The following is a 16602-nucleotide window of genomic DNA, read 5'->3' on the forward strand; positions in this document are numbered from 1 at the left end:
CCAAACCCATGAACACATCCATACCCGTACACTTCCCTTCCCTCTTGTTACGAGCCCGCGTGACAGTTTTCTGATGTTATCCTAGCTTCCTCAAAGCTGAGGCATCCCTTGCTCCCGAGCTCTGGGTCCTGTATCAGATCTCTCTTGTGCACAAAGACTGAACTTTTGGGGGGCAGGAAACAGATTACAGCTTGGTCCTGAGTGCCAATCAGAGAGCCCTAATTCCGCTACAGGTGGGGAGGTCTGCCAGAAGTTAGATTAGAAGAAAACCCACAGTGCAAGAAAGGCCAAGGGTAATTTCCTAGATTCTCAAGAGCCAGGGTTCTGTTACATACTTTTTTCTCTTATCAGGAAGCCCATAAGTGCAGGCCACCCACCCCAAGTCTTTTAGCCCTGAGATTATTCCTTGGGTCCCTGGCAGTGCATCAGCCTGTCCGGGGCACTCTGTGACCCATGCTTCCTTCTGGGGCTGTTCAGGATTGTTGTTGACCAGGTTTCTGAAGCTTCTTGCTAATGATAAGAAACAGTCACCTTAGGAGCAGTGAAGGGCCCTGAGGATGCCAGTCGCCAAACAGTGAGGGGTGAGTACACAGCGTAGATGGGAATTCACTTTTTCCCTTCACTGACTTCAAAACCCAGTTCTCTGCTGAGATGCAGACAAGCTGTCTCAAAAAATCTGATCTAAAGTTGCCAAGGAAAATCAGAAGAGAAGCAATTAGAATGATTTATCCAGTCTCATCTAACTGGTTATCAGCAAAGTGATTGAACATAGCATTGATTTCCAATAGGTAATTTGTCTCAGGGATGGCGAACACTATCCAGTGTGCAGTGGCACAGGGCATGATGGGGGAGCCGTTAATTTCAGAAGCATATACTTGACATTGAACATTCAGCTTAAATGTTTACATCAAAAAGAAGTTCTAGTTAGTTAGTTATATTGGTTAGTTCAATAGTTAATAGTCATACTAGTACAAAGGGACATTGACACATTCTCCCTTTCCATGATTAGGAATTTATGTGATTGTGAATACAATTGAATTCATACAAAAAAAGCAGTTTTTCAAGAGGTAAATATGAAAAGATTCATCTTCAGACCCTTAGAATGCCTTAAGAAATATGGCCTGTTTCCCTTTGGGGCTTGATACTCAGCTTCAAAGGTCACTGTGTTCTGACAACTAAAGTGCCACATCTCTCGCTGAGTGCCTCTGAAACTTGAGTGTGAAGAACACATCTTGCTTAAGGGGCATGATCAGGAGCTAAGGGTCTGTATGAAGCCAGAGATGCTGCCTGGGGACAGGAACCGGGGCTCCTGCTGCTATGTAGATCATATATTTGTTTAGAGACAAGATCTCACTGTAGTCTGGGCTAGTCTCAAACTTTCTCTGTAGCCCTGAATAGTCTGAAACTTGCTGTCCTCCTGCCTTTTTCCTGTCCCTGGTGTTGGGATTATAGGCATATGCCACCATACCCAGCTTTGCTGGCTAGTACTTTTTCGTTTGACACACACTAGAGTCACACGGGAAGAGGGAACCTCAATAAAATCTGGCCTGTAGGCATGTGTGTGTGTGTGGGGGGGGGAGCATTTCCTTGGTTGATTAATGTGGGAGAGCCCAGATTCCTGAGGGGGGGCTGCCATCCCTGGGCAAGTGGTCCTGGGTTCTATAAGAAGGCAGGCAGGGCACGCTATGGGCAAAGCAGTAAGCAGCATCCCTAGGTGGGTGGCCTCTGCTTCAGCTTCTCCTCCAGCTTCTTGCTTGCTGCCTTGACTTTCCTCCTCAACTTGCCTTTTGCTCATAGTGTTTGTCCCAGCAACAAAAGGCAAAGTAAAACCAGCTCTGGACTTGATTTGAAGATTCAAGGACCCAGAAGATAAAAATGAAGACAAAGACTGAGAAAACTGACAACCCTGGAGCCAGGGCTTTGAGCAGCTGTAATCTGCTTCTCTTCACTAGATAAAAGACCCCAAGGAAAATTCTGGAACCATTTTTGGTAACTAGTTTTCTCACAAGTAAATGTGATCATCATCATGACATTTGCTCCAGTCAAATGGCAAAACAGGCAGGCAAGGGGTTCTTCGTGGCAGGCCTTGCGCATAATCACTACTACAGATACATTCCCATGGTGTGCTCCATGGTGCTTTGAAGGAGAATGTTTATGGTTACACCCAGGGAAAAACAACTTAACAAAAGATGAGGAATCAATTTCTCTCCATATGGGAAAACAGCCCAGTGTCTTTCTTCACTAAAAGCTAGGAACGTCTTTGGGGTCAAAGGACCTTATTTCAGAAGTCAAAATGTTTAAGCCAAAACATCATCTTCTTCTGGTTTCGCCATAGTCAGAGTATGGGAATGCCAGAAAGCGGGGTGTTGCGGGGGGCTGACTTTTCCTGACTTCTATTCTTGGTGTACTCCTCTCCTAGACACCATATAGAGGATGTGAAGGCAACCTGAGGCACGTTGGCACTTAGAATGGGGATTGACTGTCCTGCATATTCCCAGCCCCCCTTATTCCATTCAATAAAGCCTTATGAGCTCCAAGGCAGTGATGCTCAGTGGTACCCTGTTTCCTGTGACCCATTTTGCTGTACAGGCACTTTACACTTCCACGAGAGGGTCCCCCTTAAACTCCCACCTATAAATCCATAATAAACTTCTCTCTAAAACGTATCCTCTTTGGTCTGAACATTTTCTTCTTCAAATTTGTGAGACAAGAAAGTGCAAGGCTTCAGCTTAGGGCAGCTTGGGCCATCTAGCATCTGGGACTCTCTATTCCCTCCAGACTCCACCGTTCTCAAAGGCATCCCAATATACCCATGTCATTTTCAACAGTTTGGCAGAGAGAAAGCAGTTGATGGGAAATAGTTAACCACCATGCTATGTGTGGTTTCATTGAGATTCACTTCAACTGGCGACTGCTGACATTCATAGCTGCTTCATAAAAACCGAGGCTGACTGTAATGACTAGGCAAACTGTTTGCTCTCTTGTGGACTTAGGACTTTGAAGGGCTTTGCAGACAACGGTGGGCCTTTGACGAGATGCCACTGCATGCGAGCTGAGCAAACACGCAATGTGTGCCCTGAGCAGGAGGACTTCTGTTTGGTTAATGGAAATCTCACAGCTGAACAAACTGCAGACTGGTGTTTGTCAGGGGGCCTTTCTTTTCCTGTGTAAACCAACCAGGAAGGTGAACTCCTGGCGGGTAACCTGCAGGGTGCCTTCTGGGTAAACAGGAGATCTGCAAAAAGCATTTGTCTACACCTTCCCTGTTTGCACCTGATGACTTTCCCAGTGAATTCTAATGTAAGGGGCTCATTTAGCCACCCTATCCCTTTCTCTCCTTCCCACCCTGTCTGGAAGAAGTAGAACCTATACGTTCACTCCTTTAGTCTGCACCACGGAGTGGGATGGCTTGGCATTCAAGGCTTTCAACAATCTGTGTAACTGACTTGGAGTTACAGGTTTTTAAATGACCAGGGAATAACTTCCCCTCTTGATAGGGTCTCAGCCAAGCGAATAATGGTAGCTACTACTCCAGGCCTTTTTTTTTTGTAATGACCTTGAAACAAACAAACAAACAAACAAACAAACAACTAGAATAGCAGTCACTCTTAGACCAATAAAGACAAGACAATGATTGGGAATGAGTGGAAACAGATTGGTGGTCAACTCAAATTTCTTTTCAAGAAATCACCATTTGTCTTCTCTAATTTATTGAAACCATTACAGAGATACCTGTATCTCCGCTTCTGTTTCCCTCCCACTCTGTGTTGGCCTAGCTTGAAATTATTCACGTCACAAGTCACAGGACGTGGCTTGATGGTTCTTGACGGTCCTTGACGCACCTCTGCATCTTGAGAGGTTGCCGAAGGTGTCCACATTGTTTTCATTTTTAATTATTTTCATGTGTATAAGCGTGCTTGCTTGTCTGTATCTATGCCACATGGATGCAGTGCCAGTTGAGGCCAGAAAAGAGTGTTGGGTCCCCTTGAAAGAGGAGTTAACAAGAGATTGTGAGCATCAGTGCTGGGAACCAAACTATTCTACATTTCTTCCCAGAACCTGATCTGTACTTTTTGCCATTCATTTATTGGTTTTCTATCTCTCCCCATGAGGAATGAACTTTCTGAAAGGAGTAATTTATCCAACGTGCTCATTACTGTATTTCCAGTGTGGCTAATAGAGGCTAGAGCATGCGTGAGAAGAGGGATGGATGGATGAGCTAAACAACCACGTGTGACAAAAGAGACTCCTGTAAGCCATTTTTTTTTGGGGGGTGGTATCATGGTTAGCTTAAAATCTTCTAGCAACTTGTGTGTAGATGTTAACCACTCTCGTCCTTACTAATAGGAGGTTTTCTGTTTCACTATTTTTCCTGAGAGCATTTTGTGCACAAGTATACTTCTGATTATATGGGTGTTCATGTGTATATGTGTATGAAGGTCAGAAGTCAAGGCACTGTTCCCCCCCGAACACACACACTCACTTTGAAACAGGGTCTCTCACTGGCTTGAACTCAGTAGTCCAGGGACCTCAGGGATTCACCTCTCTGCCTCTCTACCACCACGATTACAGGTATGTGGTCCCACACCCAGCTTTTCACATGGGTTTCTGGGTATCAGATTCTAGATTTCTTGCTTACAAAGAAATCACATCACCAACTTAGCTATCCCCCATTGTAAGAACACATTTTGAGAATGGCAAAAATCCATAACAAAGGAATCATATTTCTGCACTATTATACACACACACACACACACACACACACACACACACACACACGCACACACACTCATACACCTGACCTCCTAGATAGGTCGTGAACAAGAAAACCATCTCTTATGTCCAGCCACTAACAGTTGGAGCCTACTTTCTTTAGACTCAAACATTTTCTAACCTTGTAAAATTCTATCAGAAGAATGAATTACTGGGACTAAAATGATTATCAGTCAGGCATGGTGGTGCATGCCTTTAATTCCATCAGTGAAGAGGCACCAGCAAGAGGGTCATGAGTTCAAAGTCAGTTTAGGATACATAGCAAGATCTTGTCTTCAAAACTGAGGTCTGGAGATGTAGCCCAGGGGAAAAGTTTTGTCCTTTGATGCCCAAGCACCTTGGTTTGATCCACAGAACCGTAAAACAAAATAAAAATGAACAGATAAATATAAACACTAATAAAACAAACTAATGCATAAAAATACCAAGACTTGGAAAGATTCTGACATCTATATTTGGAAGTGTTACCAAGGAAAATACCAGATGCTCAGCTACATTCTAATTTCAGGTAAATAACAAATCATTTTCTGCTTTACTACCACATGGAACATACATAAAATAAAAACTATTCATTGCCTGATATAAAATTGTAACTGGACAGACTGTGTTTTTATTTCCCATGAAATAAAACATGAAATAAACAGCTATGAAAAAGACAATGCCACAGATTCAGAATTTGAATCTAATTTTATAATCCACTTTTCTTTCCATTGCTCTACACAGACAATCCAGAAGGGAAAACTCTCTTTGGGTGTTGCTGTTGTTGTTGTTGTTTTGAACTCACTGAGATCTGCCTGCCTCTTCCTCTTGAGTGCTGGGATTAAAGGCGTGCACCACCTCTTGTGTTTACGGTTTCTCCTTTCCACACAATGTGTAAAGATAGAACTCTATAATTCAGTGGTAGAGCACCTGCCTGGTATGACCAAGGGCTTAGATTTAGTTCTCAGCTCTCTAAAACCAACATGAAGATACCTAAGAACATTCAGACAGCCACCATGTTTCAGTTAGGGTTTTATTTCTAGGAAGAGACATCATGACCACAGCAACCCTAATATATGAAAACATTTAATTGGGGTGGCTCACTTACAATTTCAGAGTTTCAGTCCATTATCATCATGGCAGGGAGCATGGTGGCATGCAGGAAGACACAATGATGGATGCTGGAGAAGTAGCTAAGAGTCCTACACATTCTCCAGGCCACAGGAAGTTAGCTTGAAACACTGGGTGGTATCCTGAACAGAGGAGACCCGGAAGCCCTCCCGTGCGGTGACACACTTCCTTCAACAAGGCCACACCCACTCCAACAAAGCCACACCTCCTAATAGAGTCACTCCCTTTGAGATTATGGGGGCCAATTAACTCAAACTACAAACTACCACACTCCAGGTACCAATCTTCTAGCTTTTCTCTCTACAAAGAACTGAGATTTTAATGCTGAATATGATGAACAGCTTTTTTAGTTATGCATTCCACCCAGCTAAGAGTAAGTATTAATATCCAATGACTTTTCATTACCAGCACAAGTAATTATATCTAGATAATTCCATTGATAATACAATGAGGTCAGTTTAAAGGTTGGCTTTGACACTGAGGGTGTTATAAAAAATTCATTTATTTTTGATCTCATTTCCTAATAGAAATCCCAAACCTAAATGGAATTTTGGAAATCATCTCCATGGCAACTAGTTACCACCTTCGTCATAGTCTGGACAGTGTGAAATTCCCCAGAAAAGATCCAATATTTATGTAAGTCTGACTTTCAAGTCAGTAAAAAAGAAAAAAAAAATATTCACAAAATAGAACTATATATCCAAACTTGAAACTGAATGGCTTTCAAAATATTTACTATTTTTCTGAAACCATCCTGACAAGAACTAATGGATTGCCTTGTGATATTCAAGGATCCTGTTTCCTTTATAGCAACCTGTGCCCAACAGTGAAAATTCATTAACACGGTATGAAAGCAGGATACATAAATTACTTAGAGCCACATAAATAGAGCTTTAAAGTGCCCGGATAGTTGCTAGAAAAAAATTTATGCATCATTGCAACACTTTTCACAAATAAGTATATAAAATGTCAACAGTGGGGTCACATGCAGCTCAGTGGAAAAGGGCTTGCTAAGCTCACGGTCCTGGGTTCAGTTTCCAGAGGGATGAGGAGAAGAAGGAGAGAGAGGAGGAGGGGGAGAAAGAGGAAGAGGGGGAGAATTAAAGAAGATATCTTTCCCTCCCCTTTTTTTTTTAAATTTCTTTTGAAAACCAGGGTTGAAAACTACAGTCTATAATGGTTTGAATGAGAAATGTCCCCCATAGATTCATGCGTCTGAACATTTGGTCCCCAGCTGGTGGCATTGTTTGGGAAGGTTACAGAACTTTTAGGAGGTACAGCCTTCCGAGTTCTGGAGAGTGTCATGCCTGGGTCTCTAGGCCAAGTCTTAGATTTGTTGATTTTCCTTATGTTAATGTAGTTAATCACTTTCCCCTGTTGCTATGAAAAAACACAACAATCAAGACGACATATAAAAAGAAAGGTTATTTGGGTTTCCAGTTCCAGAGAGAAAAGAGCCCCTGATGGTGGAGGGCAAGCGTGGCAACAAGGAACAGTCAAGGCGGCAGGAACCAGAAGCTGAGCACCGTTCATATCTTGAACCACAAGCATGACGTGGAAAGAGTGAGCTAGAAGTAGCCTGACATGGAAAGAATGAACTGGAAGTAGCCTGGCCCTTTTGTTCTGAAAGCCTGTCCCCCTGTCATATACTTCCTCCAGCAAATCTGCTACTTAAACCACCTCAAATAGTGCCCGTGACTGGAGACTAAGCATTCAAATGCTGAGATGGAGTTAGAAAGAGAAGAGATTTATCAGGAGATATGCCCTGAAAGAGACCCAGGGAAAGAACTGATCTTGCACAACAAAACCCTACCTAAGACAGGAGACTAGAAAAAATCACTAGCCCAGAGGGCCACAAACAGCAAGATTGCCTCTTAAGCACAGTTCTTCCCTTTTCCTCTTCCTTGCCACTAGCTCTGCTCTAGGTCTGAGTGTGCCTCCCCTGGGGTTGAGATCTCTGGTATTTCTCCCAAATGCAGTCTATCAGACTGAAATTGAACATGTTTTCAGTGTACTTTAGATCTATGAGCACGTGCTCATCTACATTAGGCCCAGGCGTTGGAACCCAGAGGATGCAGAGTCCCAGTCCTTCATATGGGATTCATTCATCAATGAGTTTATAGAATGATGTGCTCCTGAAGATTACTGAGGAAAACATTTCAGACTTAAAGATAGTCTGTTTATGTGACTGTGTTCATAAAAATATCACACTGCACATGGCAAGAGTGTATCTAAGGAGAGGATAAAGGGAAGGGAGTGGGAAGGAAAAAAAGGAAGGGGAGGGGAGATAAGAGATGGAAAGAAGGGAAGAGAAGGGAAAGGGAGAAACGGAGAGGAAGAAAAGGGAAGGAGAGAGGAGGGAAAGGAATGGAGGGGGAAAGGGAAGAGACAGAGAGAACAGTGGGGAAAGGGGAGGAAAGGGAGGGGGACAGGCAGGAAAAGAAAGAAAGGGCAAGAGAGAGGAGGGACCACACTTGGTTTGGGTTTACACACACTTCCTAGCAGCAGCATCCATGACTGTGGTGGCCTGGTCAAAGGTCAGGTGACTGTAAACAGCACAGGTGCCATCCGTGCCTTTGAGTCTGTACCATCTGCAGCCCATTTTATCAGCAGACCTACTACACTGCTTCTCAAACCAAATTTATCTGTTGGGCTGATCCAAACTTTGCCCTCTTTGGGTCTGAAGTGAAAGCAGTTTTTCTCCCCAGCTGGGCAGCCCAGCAGAGTCCCCCCCAGCTTCTGGTGAACAAAGGGCAGGAAACAGCCAGAGCAGTCAGCCAAGGGAGCCAGAGCCCCAAGCAAGCAGCGGTCAGAGGGTTTGTCAGCCCAAAGGCACGAAGGTCTTTTGTTGTTTTAAATTATCCAAGTACTTGAAGTTCAATAAGCCTTTCTCTGTCTTCACACAATCACTCTGTTCCATCCTATTGACCTTGAAGCTGGGGTTTAATCAATTTGATTCTCTCTGCCCTTTATTGGCCCATTTACAAAACCACCTCTGCACAAGCAAGCTTCAGGTGAGCGCATTGCTGGACACCAGTGCGAGATTCCCATGGGGCTAGAAGAGAATCAACTATTGAATTTTTTTTCAGAACATCAGAACTACAGTTATGAACTAATTTCACATTATGGGGAAATGAAGTTAGATTTACTTAATTTCCCTCTCTTTATTCAGAACCCAACTCCCAGGTTGGAAGGGGAAATAAAACAGGTGTTCTCACTTGTCAAAATGGACTCTGCTTGTCCCAGGGGCAATCTGAGACACATATAGTCAAACAGAAGCCATGTTCCAGAGGCTGGCCATGGGGAGCACAAGAAAATATGTGTCAGGAAATACGTTTCTATTTTTAAAAATGTATTTATTCTCTCAGAATTTCATATGCATGCATATAAGGTGCTTTGATCATATCTCCCCGTTATCCTCCACCTTGCACTAAATCCTTTCCTCTTCCTACAACTTTATTATCTGTAAAAATCTAGCCCCACCGACTTCATCAGAGGTGCAGGAGCATCACTGAGGAGCTATTTACTGGCTGCACAAAGATAAGGTTATTTACTGGCTCCTGCCCCAGACACCATTAATACCTAGAGCTCTAAGGGAGGAGTGGGTTCCCCTGAGAACCTTGCCCATCCATGATGAAATGTGGATGGGCCCAGTTTTGTGCAGGGAACCTTGCGTGTGCTGAGCTATGCATGCACAGCGTGTCCTGTCTAGCAGCACTGTTTCCCGGCACTCCTTCCTGTTATTTGTCTCTTACGATTTTTCTGTCCCCTTTTCCTCAATGCTCCCCCAGCCTTGTTAGGACCTGGCATGTAAGAATCATTTGTTCTCAGTCCACTGACCAGTTATGAGTCTCTGCAGTTAATCTCACCTGCTGCAAGCGGAAGTGTCTCTGAGGAAGGTTGAGAGCAGCACTAAGTGGTTGTTGGCTCTACTCTGGACGATGCTGGGTTCTATCCCTGCTGCTGGGGATGGCTTCTGCAATGGCAGTCCCCTCTCCCCTCTGCATCAGCAGGGTGTTATCCTGCTCTGGCCTAAGACCAGCACTTCACAGGTAGAGTCTCCAGCCTAGTCACAGTTTCTTCTGGGTTCCAGTTGCAAACGCTGGCCCCACCTCTGTGGAGCCCTTTTCTGTGTCCTGCAGGCTGCCTGGAGTCTCTTAGACAAATCTCGTTTATATTTCAGGTTGCACCAAATTTTCAGCTTATTTCATGCTGCATGAACCTGATTCTAAGCACACAAGTAATAGCACAGTTTGGATATGAGATGTCCCCTCTGATTCAGGTGTTTGAGCCCTTGGTGCCCATCTGATTGGGGATGCTATGGAAGCTTTGAAAAGTGGACCTAGATGAAGCCCTTGGTGCCCATCTGATTGAGGATGCTCTGGAAGCTTTGAAAAGTGGACCTAGATGAGGAAAGTGGGGCCTGGAGGGTGGGTAGAGAGGTTTGTAGTCTGTCCTGTCTCCTCTGAAGATGTACTGTGGCATACACGTGCAATAAATTCTACAGATTATTTGAATACAAGGTAGAATATTCTGGCAGCTGAAATGGTGTAATATGTCCCAGGCGCAATGAGCTCTGCCATAGGGCAATGAAGAAATAAGGAAAGGGTCCATTGCTCCCATACGTGCAATAATGTTTGAACTGATTTGAATGAACGGTTGACTCTGTGTGTATATATATATATATATATATAAAATCTTTTCTGGCCACTATGAGTACTATCAGAGAGCAAAACAAGAGGCTTGGAGGTGGTGTAGGGAGCAGGTGTCCCTGGGCAGAACACAGGAAGCAGAAGAGGAAGAACAAGAGAAAGGAAGTAGAAAAAAGAATCCCAGGAAACCCAGAGTGTGCCCAAAACTGGAAGATTTTCTCAATCATTCATTCAACACTTATTTCCTCTGAATGCCTACTGTGCTTTAGACATGCAAGCAGTCAGGGATAAGCAGGTCCCAGGCAGTAAAGTTTGGACTTGATTTGAGAGCTAGCCTACAACCGCAAGGGCTTCCTTTCAAGCTAGGTCATGGCCCTGCTTCCTGGGCCAAACAATGACCAAGGTCTTCCTGTATTTGAGCTGAAGGAAGAAGAGTCAGGTTGCACGACAAAGGAAATGTTCTTCAAGCCGAGTTTATTTTCAGGTCAGATTTCAGATCTGAGTGTTTGCTCCAGGGAGCAATCATGACCCTTCCCACGCCTCCAGCCTGGCAGGAAGTAAACTTTGCTATAGATCATGGCGATGTGAGGCAGATAACTCAACTCTGCCAAGCAGTAGGAGAAGCACTGAACAGCCTACATGAGAATAAGGACATCTCTGCAACTGCACACAGGGGCATGCACAATATTACACGTGCATTTACATGCACATCACACACACACACACACACACACACGCAAATAAGCAAGGAAGTAAATAAATAAATAAATGAGTTAAGCAAAACTACATGAAAACTGTGTATTGACAACTCTGAGCAGATGTAAATGCCAATATCAAACTTCCTTCCCAGATTCTTTAATGATCCCTGAGGCAGATCTAGGGAACTGTAGACCAGAGAGATGCGATGAGAACAACATAGTGATACAGATGTAATAAGGATGGGACGCAGATGTGATACAGATGAGATGCAGATGTGATACGGATGGGATGCAGATGTGATACGGAAGCGGGAGGAAGCAGATTGTTCTCTAGAACGGAGCCTCTGACTTTGTACTCTTTGCAGTTAACAAGGAGACCTCATTTCTGATTTCAAAGTGCTTCCTAAAACACTGTAGTTTCATGGGGTGGTTTTTCTGGACAGCCAGGTTCTAGTTACAAGAACAGAACAGAATTCACTACTATGGAGCATCTGCAGTTGTCGTAAAAGTCAAAATGGCCCCACTCCAGAAACACGAGGATCCAAAATGAAATTGCTTTCAGTCTTCATGCATGCCAGACAAGGGCTCTGTCAACTGAGTCAAGAGTACAGAACTTTTAATGCTTTCCCCCGATTTTTATTGAAAATAAATCCTTAAGGCTTCATGTCGCTCAAGAAAAGCAGATCACACTCTTTGATTTGGCTAGTAGGTCAAGTTGTAATTGATTCCTTACCTAGCCATGGCCCATCTTGATGAATGGTAGAGGCTGACCTATGTAAAATTCCACGTTCTCCCAACTTTGTCCTGTGAAAAAAAGAAAGTACCAGAATTTGGAATTACAGGCTTCTGTGTCTCTATATTTTGCTCATTCCCCTTTGCTGGGAAGGCCTTTGCTTAGGGTCCTAACTGCAGCAGAGAATATTTGTAAAGGGGGTGACAATATAGCTCAATAGGTAAAGGAGCTTGTGGCCAAGCCCGGTGATCCAAGTTCGACCCCGAGATCTACATGTTAGAAGGTGATCACCGACAAAGATCACTGTCCTTTTGCCTGCACAAGCCCACCACGCCACATGCATAACCCCAATACAACTTAAATTAATAAATAATTTAGAGAGAATATTTTTTCTTTTTATTTATTTATTTATTAAAGATTTCTGCCTCCTCCCCGCCACCGCCTCCCATTTCCCTCCCCGTCCCCCAGTCAACTCCCTCTCCCTCATCAGCCCAAAGAACAATCAGGGTTCCCTGCCCTGTGGGAAGTCCAAAGACCACCCACCTCCTTCCAGGTCTAGTAAGGTGAGCATCCAAACTGCCTAGGCTCCCACAAAGCCAGTACGTGCAGTAGGATCAAAACCCAGTGCCATTGTTCTTGAGTTCTCAGTAGTCCTCATTGTCCGTTATGTTCAGCGAGTCTGGTTTTATCCCATGCTTTTTCAGACCCAGGCCAGCTGGCCTTGGTGAATTCCTGATAGAACATCCCCATTGTCTCGGTGTGTGGGTGCACCCCTCGCGGTCCTGAGTTCTTTGCTTGTGCTCTCTTAGAGAGAATATTTTTGAAGGAGTTTGATATAAGAATTTGAGCCAGGAGCCTTCACATTTTCCCTGTTTTTTTTTTTTCAATCCCCATAAATTTTTTTTCCTGTTTAAACAGATCACATACAAATGCCTTTCTCCACATCCAATCTGGAACTTCTAGCACATGCAAAATCAATTGTACTTAGGCCTCCAAGGTGACCCTTGGAGAAGCCCCTAACGATAGTTCCGCTTACCTCCACAGCTTTTCTTTGCACCCTGAGTGCCACAATTGCACGCTTTTGCTGTTGTTGCTTTGGTTTTGCTTTTTCTGAAAAGCATCCCGGACTATCCAGTCCCCAGGACTCTCATTAGAACACATACTCAGGCTATATTTAACTTTAATTAGCATGCCCGCATATGCTATCACTCATTGGCTTTCTCAGGTGGCAGGATCTATGGGCCAGATGGAGAGCCATTCATTGTTAATGATTTTCAAATTCTGCTCGTATGTGGATCAATTTTTAAGCAAAACAAAATTTCCTGGTAATATTTTCTGTTTCTTTTAAATGACATAAACCATCTCTATATATGAATGGTTTCATTGATGTTGGATGGAGCTGTCAAACTGTTTGTCTCTTGGCTGGTCTTTTGCCTTTGTTTGGTCTTTGTCTTACTCAAACTCATTATGACCAGTGTTTGTCAGTTCTTAATTGAGAATTATTATGATATTATCTTTGACTCCAGGAGTTTTGATCCTGTCTTCTCACTGGAAAGTCATTCCATCAGGTCCTATCTATAATATAGAATATTTGTAAAGCGGGGTCAGATGAGGCTCCTTTACCTAAAGGAGCTTGCTGCCAAGCCTGATGACCTAGGTTCGATTCCCAGGACCCACATGGTAGGACAGAACTTAACTACTAATCGTGCAGTCTTCCTCTTCTTACATCAGTTCCTTTACTAAGCATTACATCAAATGTGAGAACTCAGAACTGGGAAGGGCAAGGTGGCAGGCACACAATGGTTATCCCAGCTCGGAGGGACGAGGCAGGAGAATTGAGAGGAGGATGTGTGACGGCAGGAGCAGGATGTGGAGCGTGACAGAGAGCCTGAAGGAGAGGGAGGCTAAGAACGCTCAGCACCCACACCAGCAATGGACTTCTTCCAGCAAAGCAGCACATGGTGAACCTCTCCAAACAGTGCCCCCAGTATTCAAATCTATGGATGGTGGTGCTCATTCCGACCAGCACAGTGTACACTTGTCACTATTCAGGGAGCTCTGTTCTTCCTGAACTTATCTGTTCATCGCTAAATAATGGGGACCGGGACATATAAATGCTAAACTTTCTTCCCAGAACTTTGAGGTTTAGGTGTGAAGACACAGCCTCCTACTGTGACCTGAGACATCCCCTAAAGTTGTAGGGACCTCATGTCAGTCCAAAACAGGATTTGTGGCTTTGCCATTGAAAAGTGAAAGATTGGGGGTTTGGGGTCCATAGATGCACAGACAGGCGTTTGGTAGGGCCCTGAAGGAGAGTGCAGGCCCGTGTGACAGAATGGGACCCCTTATAGGTTTTAGGGGAAAGAGATTCAAAAGTTGTCTTTTGGACCCATAGGGAATCACCAGTTGGCAAGGAATGGTAGGTGATAAGAAACATCTTTCCTGGGCAACCATAACTTGGGGTCTGGGGAGCAGGAGAGGAGAACACTGAGAGACAAAGGTTATTTGACTTCCAGAAACAAAATTCTGACAGTTATTGAAGTTGTCATCATTCAACCAAAATGGAGGAATTCTCACCATGGCATGGTCCTAGCTAACAAAGAGTTTCAGTTTATGAAGCAGGGTTGGAGATACACATATTTTGTTATATGCACATATGTAAATATGTACTATGTTTACATGCATGAGTTTGCCCACATGTTTGTACTCTACACGCAAGCTTTGTGCCCATGGAGGCCAGAAGAGGACGAACTGGAATCACAGATGATTGTTACTACCATGTGGTTGCTAGGGATTGAACCAGGGCCCTCTACCACCTTTAAGATGGAAGTCATCGGCAACAGGAACCTCCTGTCCCTCAGAAGTGAATCCCCCGTGCTCAGGCTGCACACATTAGATCAGCAAAGACTCATTCCCAAGTGACCTGCACTGGTCACATCTCTGACAGAGGATGCACAGCCCAGCCCTAAACCCAAACCTCTTAAATGCCAGATGAAGATTATCGTTGTTATTATTATTAAGATGAGGCGGCCACAGCCTGAGCCTCTGGTGCATGATCCATTTTTATACCGACCAGAAATACCATTAACTCTCAGTTGCAAGCGACCAAAGGGCCTATACTTTGAAGCAATTTCATGGATCTGCAGGCAATGAGGGGCTAGTGCTAATGCCACTTCATAATAATTCTATTGAGAGTAATTCAAAGTTTAGTTTTCAGACTTACTCATGCTAAATTATGAAATAAACACACTTCACAGAAATCATTAAACCTTAACAAAAGAGTGGTTTGTTCCTAGTAAATATTTTTTTTTGTGATAGGCTATTGTGCTGATGGATTCACGCTTGTGTTGGTCCTTCAGCCTCAGCTTCCTCAGTGCTGGGTACAGGGATGAGCATCTCACCTGCTTAGCTGAAATTCAATTATCTTAAGCTGGCGTTCCCAGAGCCACTCTCAACACAGCATCCCATCCTTCCTGGCTCCCGAGTTTATCCAATTTTATTAAAATTATCGAGCCCTGCACTTTAAAGCGGCTTCGAGGGTTACATTCAAATCACTTATCCTAATGAATTCCTTCCTATATGACAAATATTGGGTGTAATTGTCACTAAAGTAAGCAGTGGCTGCCGGAGACATGTTGGAGTGTTTTCCTTCTGCACCCTGACTTAGTCATTAAAGGCTTGTTGAGGCATTTCTACACAGCAAGGCTGGTTTTGTTTATTTTGCTTTTTTAAAAATATTTAAAACTAACTGAGAGGGTGAACTGTTTGCCTCTCTGTCAGCTGCTCGTCTCCTCCAAGAGGCTGTTATTGGGCTGTTGGACGTGAAGAGTTCAATGCACAAATGACCTATTTTAGTCTGCTTTTATTGTTGTTCTTCAAGTGGCACCACTAATCGAGTTGGAAGACAAGGTCAAAACGAGTCATTTAAAGGTTCAGGTAAATAAACGTTAAACATAGGAAGCTACAAACAAAACCTTTTCTGTAAATATCACTGTGACACGAAGCCAAGTATCAGAGCCCAGATCTGTGGAAAACACCAAGACTTTGTAAAAGTCTTTATCCAATTCAGTCTGCCAGAACAGTGAGTTCCCATCAAGGGCGAGGGCGGACTCTGGGAAAAGCAGTGTGTTCTAGTTTCGCTTCTGTGATAAAATATCCTGACTACAAGACACTTAGGGGAAATGGGGTTTATTTAGATTACAATTCCGGGTGACAGTCCATCACTGAGGGGAAGGTCGAGCCTCCAAACAGCCAGTCACTTCACATCCACAGTCAGAGCAGAGAGAAATCAATACACACCGGCTGCTAACTTTCATCTCATTTCTCCTACATACTAGATGTCCGGACCACTACCCAGGGGATGCTTACACACAGTGGGCTACATCTTCCTATATTAATTGAAAACAAAGATAATCTCCCTCAGTTATTCTCACAGGCCAGCCTGATCAAGGTGATTCTTTAAGAGTCTCCTCCAGGAGTTGTTGACAACTGGTTGTATTGACAGTTACAGAACTGTGTCTACCAGCACAGGTAGGTAGAACGACGTGTTCCCTTCCCACTTCTTACCCTCTACTTGAGGAGGTAAAGGGTGAAGTTTCCCCACATTTCCAAAACAGAACACGTTATCATAAACTGC

The sequence above is a fragment of the Microtus ochrogaster genome, chromosome 5 (genome assembly GCF_000317375.1).
Source record: "Microtus ochrogaster isolate Prairie Vole_2 chromosome 5, MicOch1.0, whole genome shotgun sequence".
NCBI lineage: Eukaryota > Metazoa > Chordata > Mammalia > Rodentia > Cricetidae > Microtus > Microtus ochrogaster.